The 14808-nt window shown below is 39.6% G+C and overlaps 1 protein-coding gene and 2 pseudogenes across 1 annotated transcript in view; all 3 read right to left on the bottom strand.

Annotated features, from left to right (window-relative positions):
• Window positions 1-2601, bottom strand: part of LOC115227672 (leucine-rich repeat and transmembrane domain-containing protein 2-like) — a 15926-nt gene extending 13325 nt beyond the window's left edge. The window contains exon 1 of the mRNA XM_029798425.2: window positions 2399-2601. The gene's annotated coding sequence lies outside the window, so the exon portion shown is untranslated. The remainder of the gene's footprint in view (window positions 1-2398) is intronic.
• Window positions 2602-3894: 1293 nt separating this feature from the next.
• Window positions 3895-4013, bottom strand: LOC115227674 (annotated as a pseudogene).
• A 1577-nt stretch (window positions 4014-5590) lies between these two features.
• On the bottom strand, window positions 5591-5709 carry LOC115227673 (annotated as a pseudogene).
• Between the last annotated feature and the right edge of the window lie 9099 nt (window positions 5710-14808).

The raw sequence follows: 14808 nt of genomic DNA, 5'->3' as shown, positions 1-14808 counted from the left end.
TGGCAATACGACATTACGTCATATTACCAGCTGCCACAAATTTGGCGCCACTATTTAAATGGCGCCACAATTTAAATTGGTAACACACAAACCTAAAAGAACTATGCGTTCCCCTCATTCTAATTTATTCCCTACTAAACCCTTATTTCTTGTTAAAAGTTACCCTAAGCCCTTAAAAAGGGCACCCTTTATATCAATATAACATAGTTCATTTGAAATCAAGATATAGCCTGTGGCTGGCCCCTCGACACCACTGCCCTTCACGGTCTCTCTTGCCACCTAAATGTTGGTCGCTTCGCTCGTTACATGGAGCTATAGTTAATCATTAAGCGGGTCCTGGCTCGAATTAATATTTCCCTCAGTTCTGGGGTCAGTGGGATTATCCAGAAATGACGAGAAGAAACTGGATGGTCTTATTCTCTGTCCCTGGGTAAGAGGTAAGTGCCTCATCTGGGTCTCCACAGTAAGTGACTCTTTTGCTCCCTCCTACATCTTGGATGCTGTGGTAAATGACAGGGTCACAGCTTCCGTTCCCGATCAGAACAAAACCCTGAACTATCAGGACCTGACAGTGAACTATCTTTTCCAGCCTGTGGCGTTTGAGATGTTTGGAGGTGGGTTGGGCCACCTTATCCTTAGCCTCAACATCACCCACAGTAATGATGCAAGCGAGTTGGCTTGCTTCAGTGGGTTCTGTTGAACCTTGAGGTGTGCGACTGACTGAGGCACTTGGTGTTGAATTGATGTAATGTTCTTCCTCCTTTCTTTGGTTATTTTTTGGTTTCTCTTTTGTAAAATACTAGCAGTATCGCCCGGCGTTGCTCGGGTTTGTAAGGGAAATAACTATATAAGCATTTTTAGAGATGTAAAGTATAATAGCCATCTCAATATGGCTAACCACAAAGGCGGGGTGTTACTGTAGCTTTTTACGTTCTGAGATTTAATAATACATTTTTAAAGAGTTACTTCCCTTATATAATAGCAAAAAAAATGCATTAAAAATGGGAAAAAATGATGGTATTTTTTTAAAATCGTAGACTCATCGTAGACGCGCGTTAATACCCAGAAGGGCTCGATATGAATGACGACTATAAGATACCCGGTTTTGGTTACACTGCACCGAAAAATGTGGGAGTAGTTAGGAATCTAAATCGTAGGAAACAGACACACAGCTTGACTTTTATATATAAAGATATTCCTTTTCACTGAATTTAGTGTTTGTAAACAGAAGATTCATGTTGTTCTAACCTTGTATATACCACATTACCAAGCAGACTTCATTATTAAAATTGCAAATATTAAACGGTTCTTGCACTGAACCCAGAACCATGTAGTTTAGAAGCAACCTTATTATCACATAGCAATGCTTGCACTTATATATAAAACAATTATTTAATAAAATAAACGACACAGATTTAAACTAAAAAAAAGTGCTAAGCCTTACAATTAAACTAAAGAAATAATCCTCTCTACTCTAGGCACAAGGCCTGGATTTTGTGGGGAGGGGACCTGTCAATTAGATCGACCCCCGTACGCAACTGGTACTTGGTTTATCGACCCTGAAAGAATAAAAGGCAAAGCCGACTTCGGCAGTATTTGAACTCAGCATGAAGACAGATGAAATACCTATTTCTTTACTACCCACAAGGGGCTACACATAGAAGGGACAAACAAGGACAGACAAACGGATTAAGTCGATTACATCGATCCCAGTGCATAACTGGTACTTATTTAATCGACCTCGAAAGGATGAAAGGCAAAGTCGACCTCGGCGGAATTTGAACTCAGAACATAACAGCATACAAAATACCTATTTCTTTACTACCCACAAGGGGCTACATACAGAGGGGACAAACAAGGACAGACAAACGGATTAAGTCGATTACATCGACCCCAATGCATAACTGGTACTTATTTAATCGACCTCGAAGGGATGAAAGGCAAAGTCGACCTCGGCGGAATTTGAACTCAGAACATAACAGCAGACGAAATACATGTTTCTTTACTACCCACAAGGGGCTAAACACAGAGGGGACAAACAAGGACAGACAAACGGATTAAGTCGATTACATCGACCCCAGTGCTTTACTGGTACTTATTTAATCGACCTCGAAAGGATGAAAGGCAAAGTCGACCTCGGCGGAATTTGAACTCAGAACATAACGGCAGACGAAATACCTATTTCTTTACTACCCACAAGGGGCTAAACATAGAGGGGACAAACTAAAGAAGTAATGAAGAATCAGAAACGATGCTATAAACACAAATTGCAATTTGAAATGACTAATTATCGATCTCTTTGATTACCAGTCAATACCATACTGACTTTGTCTTTTGCTCCAGTCTTCAAAATCAACATTATGACAACTTAAAAGAAGCGAACAAAAACACGTCTTACCTCTCTGACGGCTGCTCCAAGTAACTCTTCGGATTTAATCTCTTGCATAATCTTTTAGCTGCTCAACCACTTATGCCTCCATCCGATACCCTAAATTATCGGTCAATTGCTTGAAACTGTTTCGTATATCCGATCAACGTGAGTGAAGGGCTCAACTGGGATTGCTAAGTGGTTTTGCTTGGCACAAACAATGGCAGCATTTCCTCTTGGTATCAATGACAAAATGTCCTCCTTTCTGATCTGAAACAATTATTCTGTTTTACATTCTTTAACTTCCCAGCATCGTATTTATGTCGCCATAAGGCGGTGAGCTGGCAGAACCGTTACCACACCGGACAAAACGCTGAACAACATTTCATCCGTCTCAGCGCTCTGAGTTCAAATTCCGCCGAGGTCCACTTTGCCTTTCATTCTTTCGGGATCAATAAATTAAGTACCAGTTACGCACTGGGGTCGATATAATCGACTTAATCCGTTTGTCTGTCCTTGTTTGTCCCCTCTGTGTTTAGCCCCTTGTGGGTAATAGAGAAACAGATGGTGGATAAGATGCACCACATGTGCTGTAGAGTTGATGGTGTGTGTCCCCATAAGCCATGAATAGTCAAGAAGGAAGCTAAAAAAAGAAAGATATATACAATCCTCTTAAGTACGAAATAGCCAGGCTTTGGAAAATGAAGAAGGGGAAGACAGTGCCAATAATTTTTGGTTCCTTGGGGACAGTATCAGAAGGCATCAAGGGGAATATAAAGGAAATTGGAATAAAGTGTCCAGTAGAACTGTAACAAAATAAATTAAGTACCAGTGAAATACTGGGGTCGATATAATCAAATTTGAAGCCTTGTGCCCCCAGTAGAAAGAATTATTATTTATTCCTTCACAGTTTTTTTTTTTTTTTTGTAGCTCTTGGCGTCCTGTATAGGGAGCAGGCTTCCTGCCTGCAGCCTACAGTACCATGCTACCCATTCTCTTCAGCTATCTGATCCTTCCCTGATTATTCTGGCCGTGCCAAGGGGGCAAACATTTTGTAACAGTTCTACTGGGCACTCTATTCCAATTTCCTTTATATTCCCCTTGATGCCTTCTGATACTGTCCCCAAGGAACCAAAAATTATTGGCACTGTCTTCCCCTTCTTCATTTTCCAAAGCCTGGCTATTTCGTACTTAAGAGGATTGTATATATCTTTCCTTTTTTTAGCTTCCTTCTTGACTATTCATGGCTTATGGGGACACACACCATCAACTCTACAGCACATGTGGTGCATCTTATCCACCATCTGTTTCTCTATTACCCACAAGGGGCTAAACAAGGACAGACAAACGGATTAAGTCGATTACATCGACTCCAGTGCGTAACTGGTATTTAATTTATCGACCTCGAAAGGATGAAAGGCAAAGTCGACCTCGGCGGAATTTGAACACAGAACGTAACGGCAGACGACATACGTCTACGCATTTCGCCCGGCGTGCTAACGTTTCTGCCAGCTCGCCGCCTTCAATGCTTACAGCACCTAGGTTTCCCAAGCAGTCCCCCATCTAAGTACTAGCTAGGTTCGATGTTGCCTAACTTGGGTGATCGGACGAGAACCGGTGCTTTCAACGTGATATGACCGTAAGCTTATCCACCATCACTACATCCAGTCTGTTATGCACCTGATCTATTTGGATTCGGAAATGCCAGGGGAGTTTGCAAAGTGTTTGGCTCCACCACTTTTTCCTGTTTCAGTTCATCCCACGTCTGCCCCGTATCTAGACCCCACATTTCGCAGTTTCCAGTGTAGCACTTTCGCTACCTCACCGCGTCGTCACATGTGGTGGTTTTGAGCAAGTCTAAGGCGGCGAGCTGGCAGAAACGTTAGCACGCTGGACGAAATGCTTTGCAGTATTTCGTCTGCCGTTACGTTCTGAGTTCAAATTCCACCGAGGTCGACTTTGCCTTTCATCCTTTCGGGGTCGATAAATTAAGTACCAGTTACGCACTGGGGTCGATCTAATCGACTAATACCTATGTCTGTCCTTGTTTTTCCCCTCTATGTTTAGCCTCATGTGGGTAATAAAGAAATAGGTATTTCGTCTGCCGTTACGTTCTGTGTTCAAATTCCGCCGAGGTCGACTTTGCCTTTCATCCTTTCGAGGTCGATAAATTAAATACCAGTTACGCACTGGAGTCGATGTAATCGACTTAATCCGTTTGTCTGTCCTTGTTTAGCCCCTTGTGGGTAATAGAGAAACAGATGGTGGATAAGATGCACCACATGTGCTGTAGAGTTGATGGTGTGTGTCCCCATAAGCCATGAATAGTCAAGAAGGAAGCTAAAAAAGGAAAGATATATACAATCCTCTTAAGTACGAAATAGCCAGGCTTTGGAAAATGAAGAAGGGGAAGATAGTGCCAATAATTTTTGGTTCCTTGGGGACAGTATCAGAAGGCATCAAGGGGAATATAAAGGAAATTGGAATAGAGTGCCCAGTAGAACTGTTACAAAATGTTTGCCCCCTTGGCACGGCCAGAATAATCAGGGAAGGATCAGATAGCTGAAGAGAATGGGTAGCATGGTACTGTAGGCTGCAGGCAGGAAGCCTGCTCCCTATACAGGACGCCAAGAGCTACAAAAAAAAAAAAAAAACTGTGAAGGAATAAATAATAATTCTTTCTACTGGGGGCACAAGGCTTCAAATTTGATTATATCGACCCCAGTATTTCACTGGTACTTAATTTATTTTGTTACAGTTCTACTGGACACTTTATTCCAATTTCCTTTATATTCCCCTTGATGCCTTCTGATACTGTCCCCAAGGAACCAAAAATTATTGGCACTGTCTTCCCCTTCTTCATTTTCCAAAGCCTGGCTATTTCGTACTTAAGAGGATTGTATATATCTTTCCTTTTTTAGCTTCCTTCTTGACTATTCATGGCTTATGGGGACACCACACCATCAACTCTACAGCACATGTGGTGCATCTTATCCACCATCTGTTTCTCTATTACCCACAAGGGCTAAACAAGGACAGACAAAGGGATTAAGTCGATTACATCGACTCCAGTGCGTAACTGGTATTTAATTTATCGACCTCGAAAGGATGAAAGGCAAAGTCGACCTCGGCGGAATTTGAACACAGAACGTAACGGCAGACGACATACGTCTACGCATTTCGCCCGGCGTGCTAACGTTTCTGCCAGCTCGCCGCCTTCAATGCTTACAGCACCTAGGTTTCCCAAGCAGTCCCCCATCTAAGTACTAGCTAGGTTCGATGTTGCCTAACTTGGGTGATCGGACGAGAACCGGTGCTTTCAACGTGATATGACCGTAAGCTTATCCACCATCACTACATCCAGTCTGTTATGCACCTGATCTATTTGGATTCGGAAATGCCAGGGGAGTTTGCAAAGTGTTTGGCTCCACCACTTTTTCCTGTTTCAGTTCATCCCACGTCTGCCCCGTATCTAGACCCCACATTTCGCAGTTTCCAGTGTAGCACTTTCGCTACCTCACCGCGTCGTCACATGTGGTGGTTTTGAGCAAGTCTAAGGCGGCGAGCTGGCAGAAACGTTAGCACGCTGGACGAAATGCTTTGCAGTATTTCGTCTGCCGTTACGTTCTGAGTTCAAATTCCACCGAGGTCGACTTTGCCTTTCATCCTTTCGGGGTCGATAAATTAAGTACCAGTTACGCACTGGGGTCGATCTAATCGACTAATACCTATGTCTGTCCTTGTTTTTCCCCTCTATGTTTAGCCTCATGTGGGTAATAAAGAAATAGGTATTTCGTCTGCCGTTACGTTCTGAGTTCAAATTCCACCGAGGTCGACTTTGCTTTTCATCCTTTCGGGGTCGATAAATTAAGTACCAGTTATGCACTGGGGTCGATATAATCGACTTAATCCCTTTGTCTGTCCTTGTTTTTCCCCTCTATGTTTAGCCCCTTGTGGGTAATAAAGAAATAGGTATTTCGTCTGCCGTTACGTTCTGAGTTCAAATTCCGCCGAGGTCGACTTTGCCTTTCATCCTTTCGGGGTCGATAAATTAAGTACCAGTTATGCACTGGGGTAGATGTAATCGACTTAATACCTATGTCTGTCCTTATTTGTCCCCTCTGTGTTTAGCCCCTTGTGGGTAGGAAAGAAATAGGTTTTGAGCAAGTCTAAGGCATTCGTTTGCAATATGGGCAATGGTTTCGTCCCCTCTGTTACAGATGCGGCCCAGACATTTGCCCAATTCTAAGCCTGAACCTCCAATTCATGGCCAAAGCTTGGTCTTGCGCTCCCAGTTCCTTTTTTAGAGTTAATTTCTCCAGCCAATCCCACCCATGTTTTCCAGCAACTTAACATGTAGCTACATGGAATTGATCATGTAGTCCCTTTTAGACTAATGCTTCTTCATGTTCTTTTTGTACTTATTCCCTTGTTTTTCCCCCTTTTTTCTCTGCCCTCAATACTCCTTCATCCCTAACGGACACTTGCAAGGGTTCCTTACACTGGAATAGGTATCGAGTTCGATACACACGCAAGTCTTCCACACTTATCAGTCCCTTTCCTCCATTTTCTCTCTTCATGTATATGGAATCAGTGTCTGCACATGGATGGTGGACTCCATGCATCATTAAGCGCTTTCTCGTCTTTTTGTCCAACACGTTTAACTCCTCCTCTGTCCACTTCAGGATCCCAGCGCCATACCGAACTACTGCGACTGCGTGCGAGTTTATTGTTGAAATTATGGTTCTGACACAAAAGCCAATATTTTTCTCTCTCGCCGCAGGTACACTTTCTTTGTCTTTTCTTTCCTATCGTTGTGTTTAATTCCATCTGCCCCAAGTATTCTCGGTTATTTATAACCGGATTCAAGTTCAATTACCTTCACTACTTCACTAGTTATCCTTCTGTCCTGGCAAGCTTTCCTTGTCTAATCCGTTTCTTTATTACCCACAAGGGGCTAAACACAGAGGGGACAAACACAGAGGGGACAAACAAGGGCAGACAAACGGATTAAGTCGATTACATCGACCCCAGTGCGTAACTGGTACTTAATTTATCGATCCCGAAAGGATGAAAGGCAAAGTCGACCTCTGCGGAATTTGAACTCAGAACGCAACAGCAGACGAAATACCTATTTCTTTACTACCCACAAGGGGCTAAACACAGAGGGGACAAACAAGGACAGACAAACGGATTAAGTCGATTACATCGACCCCAGTGCGTAACTGGTACTTAATTTATCGACCCCGAAAGGATGAAAGGCAAAGTCGACCTCGGCGGAATTTGAACTCAGAACGCAACGGCAAACGAAATACGGCTACGCATTTCGCCTGGCGTGCTAACGTTTCTGCCAGCTCGCCGCCTTATACACATTTAAACACCGCTACACACACACACACACATACGGACATCTGACAATGTATCGTCCACTTATGTAGAAACTAGGTCCTGCTTTGTGAATAAGCTTTACATCACCAGTTGCAGAAGTCACGCTCTTTGCCGCACCTTCAACAAACTCACATGATATTCCTGAGACAAAGAGACTTCAGGCTGTAATTGAAACCTTGTCTATCAACTCTGGTAAATATCTTTGTTACAATCATTTTAATTAACAGACAATTTACTTACACATTTACGTCATTAAAAAGTCGCAAGACCTGCTTCTTAAATATACTGTTATGTTGAACTGTGTCGTATTCTCAGTCGATATTTTATAAGACTAGAAAATTTTAGTGTTACATTACGGAAATGTTCATCTAAGGATACAGTATTTACTAATAAAAGGGTTCAGCAAAGATTTGCTTCACCACACACCGAAGTTTAGAAATAGCAGCCAAAAATCTTAATTATTTCTTCTACTTTAAAAAGGGTCTCCCAGAGAAACCAAAATACTTGAAGACAATTCACACAAGCAGGGAGTAAAGCAACGAAAATCAATCAATATCTGGTCGTCCATGGACGCGCGTTTCTGAATTAGGTTTGGAGGAAGATTCGGGGACCAGGAAGTGGGGCTAAAAATAATCAGAGATTTTTAAAATATTCTTTTTATTTTTTTATAACATAAATGTGTTTCTGAGTGAAAAATATTGAAAAACATCAAAACATTGAATGAGAAAAAAAGAAGACAAGGATGGTGGTGTGCTAGAAACAACAGCCAAATCTCCCTTAAATCACACACATTTTCCCTCGAACCCTTATAAAACATTTTGCCAACAAATTTCTTTTTAATCGTAATCTACATCGTTTGAAAGTTATTTCTATAAAATTTCATTCAAAAATACCCATTTTCCTGAAATTTATGAGGAGGGAAAATGTCTGGTTGTGTGAATTTTGCAAAACTCCTTTCCGCAACCCTTCAAAAAATGTTTTTCCAACAAATCCTTACAAAAACTCAATCTACAGGATCTAAGCGATTATTTATTGAAAGTTTCATTCAAAAAGTATCCATTTTTCTGCAAGTTATGAGGAAACAAAGTCGGTGGGGTATATATCTGTAGTTATGCCGAATTTGCTTCCTCACAACTTTCGCAAAATTAAATATTTTTTAATGAAATTTTCTACAAATATTCTTCAGATGGTTTAGATTCCGATTAAATCGGAATTCATTGTGAAAACCGTTTGTCCCTGGGTGAGAAAAGCAGTTTTAGAAAATTCACAAGATTCGCCTTTGTTATGAAAGAAAATAAGTTTTTCCAATAAATCCTCACAGAATCGGAATCTACACCATCTGAAGCATATTTGTAGGAAATTCCATGAAAAATATCCATTTCTCTGCAAGTTATTAGGGAAGAAGCATAGACATCATCAAGGAACATTTATACACATGTATATTTATATATACCTACATATACACACATGTCTTTGCTATGTTTTTTAAACACATAAAACTCATAGATGCATACTTTTATAATATTTTACACTTAAACCGCCACAGGACAATATCTTTAGAGTTGCTTCTTAAAGTGTCCTTCACTTTTTCGATGAAAAACGATATACATTTCAGAGTATTTGGCTATAATTTCTAGTATGATGTTAGGCCATCTATAGGACAATATTTGACATGGATGCTTTGAAAATTGTCCTTCGATTTTTATTTGTGATGAAATAGAAATGTGAAGGTTTAGGTGGCTCTTTCTAGCATGAAATGAGACCTTATACTGGCCAATTTTATTTATAAAAGAATCTTAGCTGTCCTTCAAAATTTATATGAAAAATAAAGTGGTTTCTATTTCTAGCATGAAAAATGACCAGCTATGGGAAAGCTTTTACTGAATGCTTCTTAAAGTGTCCTTCTCTTTTTTTATGAACCCCCAACAGCAACAACAACAACAACAACCCTACGAGGACGAAAGGCAATGTTTGTGCGTGTGTGCAGTTGGAATGTCACTGCAACAACAACAACAACAATCTATTCTTATTAAACGTTAAAAACTGTCAGATGCAGACTGCACACACGCACACACAACGCTGATGACGACGATGACGATGATGAGGATGATGACGATGGTGATGGTGGAGGCGACGGCGGCGGTGGTGGTGGTGGTGGTGGTGGTGGTGGTGGCGGTGGTCGTCTGCCTTTTAATGGAGAATCAATGATTATGAAAGTCTCTGGTTTCGGACCAGACATTCCTATACATACATGCCTATGCGTATATATATATATATATATATATATATATATATATATATATATATATATACACACACACAAACATACATACTTATAACCTTATTTCTATACATACATTCCTAAAATGTGTGTAATATATATAAACACATGTACGTATACTGTATATAAATATACACACACACACAAAGAAAGTGTGTTGAGGAATGTTACAACAATAAGTGTTAGTGCATAGAATGCAATGTATGCGATGCAGGTTCGATTCCCGGGTGAAGCCATTTACAACAACAACAACAATAAGAAGAAGAAGAAGAAGATTGAAATTTAATATTTCTGGAAATATTTATTTGTCAAAATAAAAGAAAGCAAAAGATTGACGTCCAGGAATAATTCCAAAAACCATCAAAGAATTGTCTGAAACATCCAAACCAAGAACTTCAAAGACTTCATTATCATCCCCTCTGAGGAGTAAATATTTTGGATTAACTTTTAATCTCAGGATTTCATCATCTTCAGATGTTTCCTCTTCAATATGCCGAGGTATTTCGTAAATATTGTTTCTTGAATCTGTTATATAAACACATTCACCAATTATGGTCAGACGAGGTCTTAGAATATAATATCTCAGATCATAAAACCTTCTTTCTTTTATTCCTATCCTCCTCACCAAAGACTTTTCCCTGAACCATTCCACAAAACTCAAAACATCCCATCCAGACCCCTTCTTATTCTTCACCTCCCTCCTCAAAACAACAACATCACCAAAAGATGTGACTCCCACATCTTCCACCCCTTCATGTCCCTCCAACCTTCCACATCTCCTCATCTCCCCACGACACAATTCATCTTTACATTTCCCATCTTTGATATCAACCACATCCACATAATAAGGGTCAAAGATGTCGGGGTCTTTGCAATAATAGTAATCCTTGTTGTTGTACCTTCTTCTTTCGTATTTCTCGTCTCTCTCTTCTTGAGTTATGTCTCTAATATAATGACCACCACACACGAGTTGATTGTCGTTGTATTTATAATCCTGTTGTAGTATTTCTCAGTTCTGATGGTTTTAAACGACGGAGATCCCTGTTGAAGACCCTCATTTCTCTCCCAAAGGCAACAATGAACATTCCTCTGTCCACCGACATATGTCCAGTGGTGGTCGTTGTTGTTGTTTATGTTGAAGTATGTCCACTGTTGTTGTTGTTGTTCTGATTAATGTGACACTTTCTCGAAACATCAACACACTCACATTCTCATCTAACTTAATTAGTTTACTGTTCCGGTCCCTAATGTCCCTCAAATCATAATCAACAGTTCCCCGAATGCAGGAATGGAAAAAGGGACCATTGCTGTCCTATATGGAAGTCTCCTCACTGATATTTCATCAATTCCTGAATTATTAATCTCCGCTATGTAATTACCACATCTCACCTTTAATCTACCTTTGCCAATATTTCACCTGATTTACCTCTTCTCTTCCTCCTCCATCTCCATCTCCTCCTCTGTATTCCAATTTATTAATTAATTCATTACTGAAATTTCCTTATTGTTTCAGATGTAATGGAAGGGAAACGAAGACCAGAATCAAGGTTTAATAACGACACAGATTCCAGAATGTTCACTTGGTCCCCATCAATCTTTATGCAATGACATTCAATCAATTCATTATGTACACACCAGTAAATACCCACCACTTTTCCCTATTACACCATAAGGGATGAGACTGACCAAATTTGAGATGTCTGCAAATCTTCTCCATTCAGTTGAAATATTTCTTTCCTTTTAGGAACCGTGGCCATTATGTGTGATTCTTGTGTTAAACCACACCCACCAACTAAACTTGCAACATTTCTGTGACATAGCAACTGGCCGTCTTCATCGAATATTTTAACATTTCCATTATTGGCTTTTTCACACACCACTGTCTTTCCTTCCTCAGAGACATCAAAATCTTTTACTTGAACAGGACATTCGTCTGTTTGTAAACGAGCAACCGGGAAGCTGTCTCGATTCACCATAAACAACCCTTCAACATACAATTCATTCTCTCTTCTCCATTTGGGCTTCCAACAAACCTTGGTCCTTTACAGTCTATACTGGAGAAATATACTCCACCTTTGTAAATTCTTTTATTTAAAAATATTCTCTTGTATTCCCCATTCTGGGTCAAACACAAAATGTTTGGATATTCAGATGAACGTAAACATTTCTCCCACTCACCATAAATGTACAAAAAACTGTCATCAATTGTCATCCTGTCATCATCATTAAAATAATACTCCATGTAGTGTCTGACTGAATGTAAATATTGACCACCACTGTTGAAGAAAATGACGAATCTCCAGTTGAAGACAATGATGACATCTTCATCAGTAACTTTAATATCCCGGATTGTATCAGGATAATTTCCATCTTCTGTTCTCCATATTAATGGTTCAGGTATGTCTATTTTTTTTATTTCCTTCACACTCGAATGTATTTCATCAATATCAACAAAATGCAAATGTCTTACATGTCTCCGTTCACTAAAAACCAGTTGATTGTTTGATAAAGAAGCCACACAATTATATTTATTTCTCGTTTGGTAAATTACCAACGACAATGGAAATTCCACTTTTAATGTCAACAGTTGGTATTTTTCATCTTCAGCATCCCTCATCGTAATGACCAATGTGTTTGACTGCCATCGACACATTTTAATATCTCCATAAACATTCACTTTGATTGAATCCAATAGGTGACCATCCAATGTGAATATCTTAATGTTTCCATTCTCCCAGTCACATCCTGCAATCAGATTATTTTCTGTAAGAACCAAATGATTAATCTCCGCTGGTTCTTTGTCTCCCAAATGTTCAGGAAGAGGAATATGTCTGGCTTTATCAGAAACTGTCAGGTCCTGAAGATATAAAATGGAAGACAACATTTCACTGAGAGAAATGTGTCTGGAAAATACATCCACCAGGTCGATATAATAATTAAGTTGATTATTAGTAACGAGATCATTAACCAACAAATTCTGATCGTTTATGGCAAACATACGGTTTCTGTCTATCAGATAAACAGACGTTTGGTCAATAGATCCACCTTGGAGACTGAGGGGACGTTTCACTTGAGACATTAAAACACTGGGGACCATCTGACGACCGCCATGACCACCACCACCTATTCTAGTGTTGTACTGAAAAGTTTTCCCCTAGTAACAATTAATAGCTTTTCTGTTTTCTTGTCTATTGATAATGATTTTACAAAAACAGGGATATTAATTGTCTTAATTACTTCAATTTGATTATAATAATTGATGGCTAAAATGTCTAAATGTGATGGTTTATCACAATAATTTCACTTCACCCATCTTACACATCCGTACATAAGGCTGCCTTAATGATACACTTCTCACTGTCTTTGATAGGTTTCCGATGACCCTTAATTGTTTCTGTAGGGGTAATGTGACCCCTATATGATCAGAATCCCATCGACATATATCTGTGGCTGTAGATGGCAGAGATAATCTGGACACAATGTCTCCTTCCTCAGAAATGTACAACAAGCAATCATGCTTGATGTCAGACACCACCAACTGTCCATTGGACAGATTACATATTTCACCAATGACAAGTTTTTGGTCATTCTCCTTTTCTTTGAGTCGTAGATTTAGATTTCTGATATAAGGATTTTTGGTGGGTAAACAACAGCCAGAAGACGGTCTTGATACTTGTAAAGAAGAACCCTGTTGAGTTGAGTGTCCGGGACATAAAGAGTTCCTTGGAAAACAGCAATGTGAGGGTGAACAGGGAAAGGCAGTTCCCACTGCCATTTCATTTGTCCATATAGATCGTAACATCTGAGAATAGAGTGTCTCCTGAAGAGGACATAGAAATAAACATTATCAGAGTAGATGTGATGAGGGTAGCCATAGAATGGAAGGTATTTTTGAAAAAGTTCTTCACCACATGTGGAATAAAATACCATTTTATTTTCGTTTCCATCTACGACTACAAAATTAATTGGAGTTGCAGCAATGCTGACATCATAATGTCCCAGAGAAATTCTTTCTATAATGTCAACTTTATCTTTGTTGATCAAGAGGATATGGACCTCGCTTTTGTTTTCAGTGGTGGTCACAGCCAGACACTTATTTGATACAATATGACATATTTTCATGTAATCAGTATGGACTTTCATTAAAGGGCCTTTTCTTAGTTCAGGACAGGTGATATACTGAAACCCTTTCATTTCACAATAAAATACCAGGAATCTGTTTGCGTTTATTCTACAACAGAAAGAAGGAAGCTCAAGGAAACTGAATTATTTTGGTTAATTTTCCCCATTATCAGTGAATAATTTAGCTTTCTTGTTTTTGTAAATTATTAATATAGAAGATGTAGACATAGGTAGAATATTTGTAATGTTGTAGCAATCCTCAATATCAATATAGTCTTTTAAACTGGGGGTATGTAGCTGGTGGTTGTATGAGAGTTTGGGCCAAAAGTCTTTATTCATTTGAATACCATGTGGTTTGCCGCAATAATCTGTAACCAAAATGGTATCTTTACCAACAGAAATAGAGCGGCATTTCCTGCCTATGTCCCTCCTTGTTACACCACCTTTAGCTGAAATCCTATAAATTATTTGTCCCTGGAGGACATAGAAATAATTTTGGTACAGAGAGATTTTACTTGGGAGGTGCAGAGAATGGGTCTCTACCTCCCATAATTGTTGGCCATCCAGTTTGTAACAGATTACTCTGTTGATGCTGGCGAATGTAATTACAAGTATATTCTGGACCCCTACAGCAATATCTGTTGGGGTT

This window comes from Octopus sinensis, unplaced genomic scaffold (genome assembly GCF_006345805.1).
Source record: "Octopus sinensis unplaced genomic scaffold, ASM634580v1 Contig06848, whole genome shotgun sequence".
In the NCBI taxonomy this organism is placed as follows: domain Eukaryota; kingdom Metazoa; phylum Mollusca; class Cephalopoda; order Octopoda; family Octopodidae; genus Octopus; species Octopus sinensis.
Note: the sequence above shows the minus strand (reverse complement) of the source record. Positions and strands in the feature narration are given on the sequence as shown.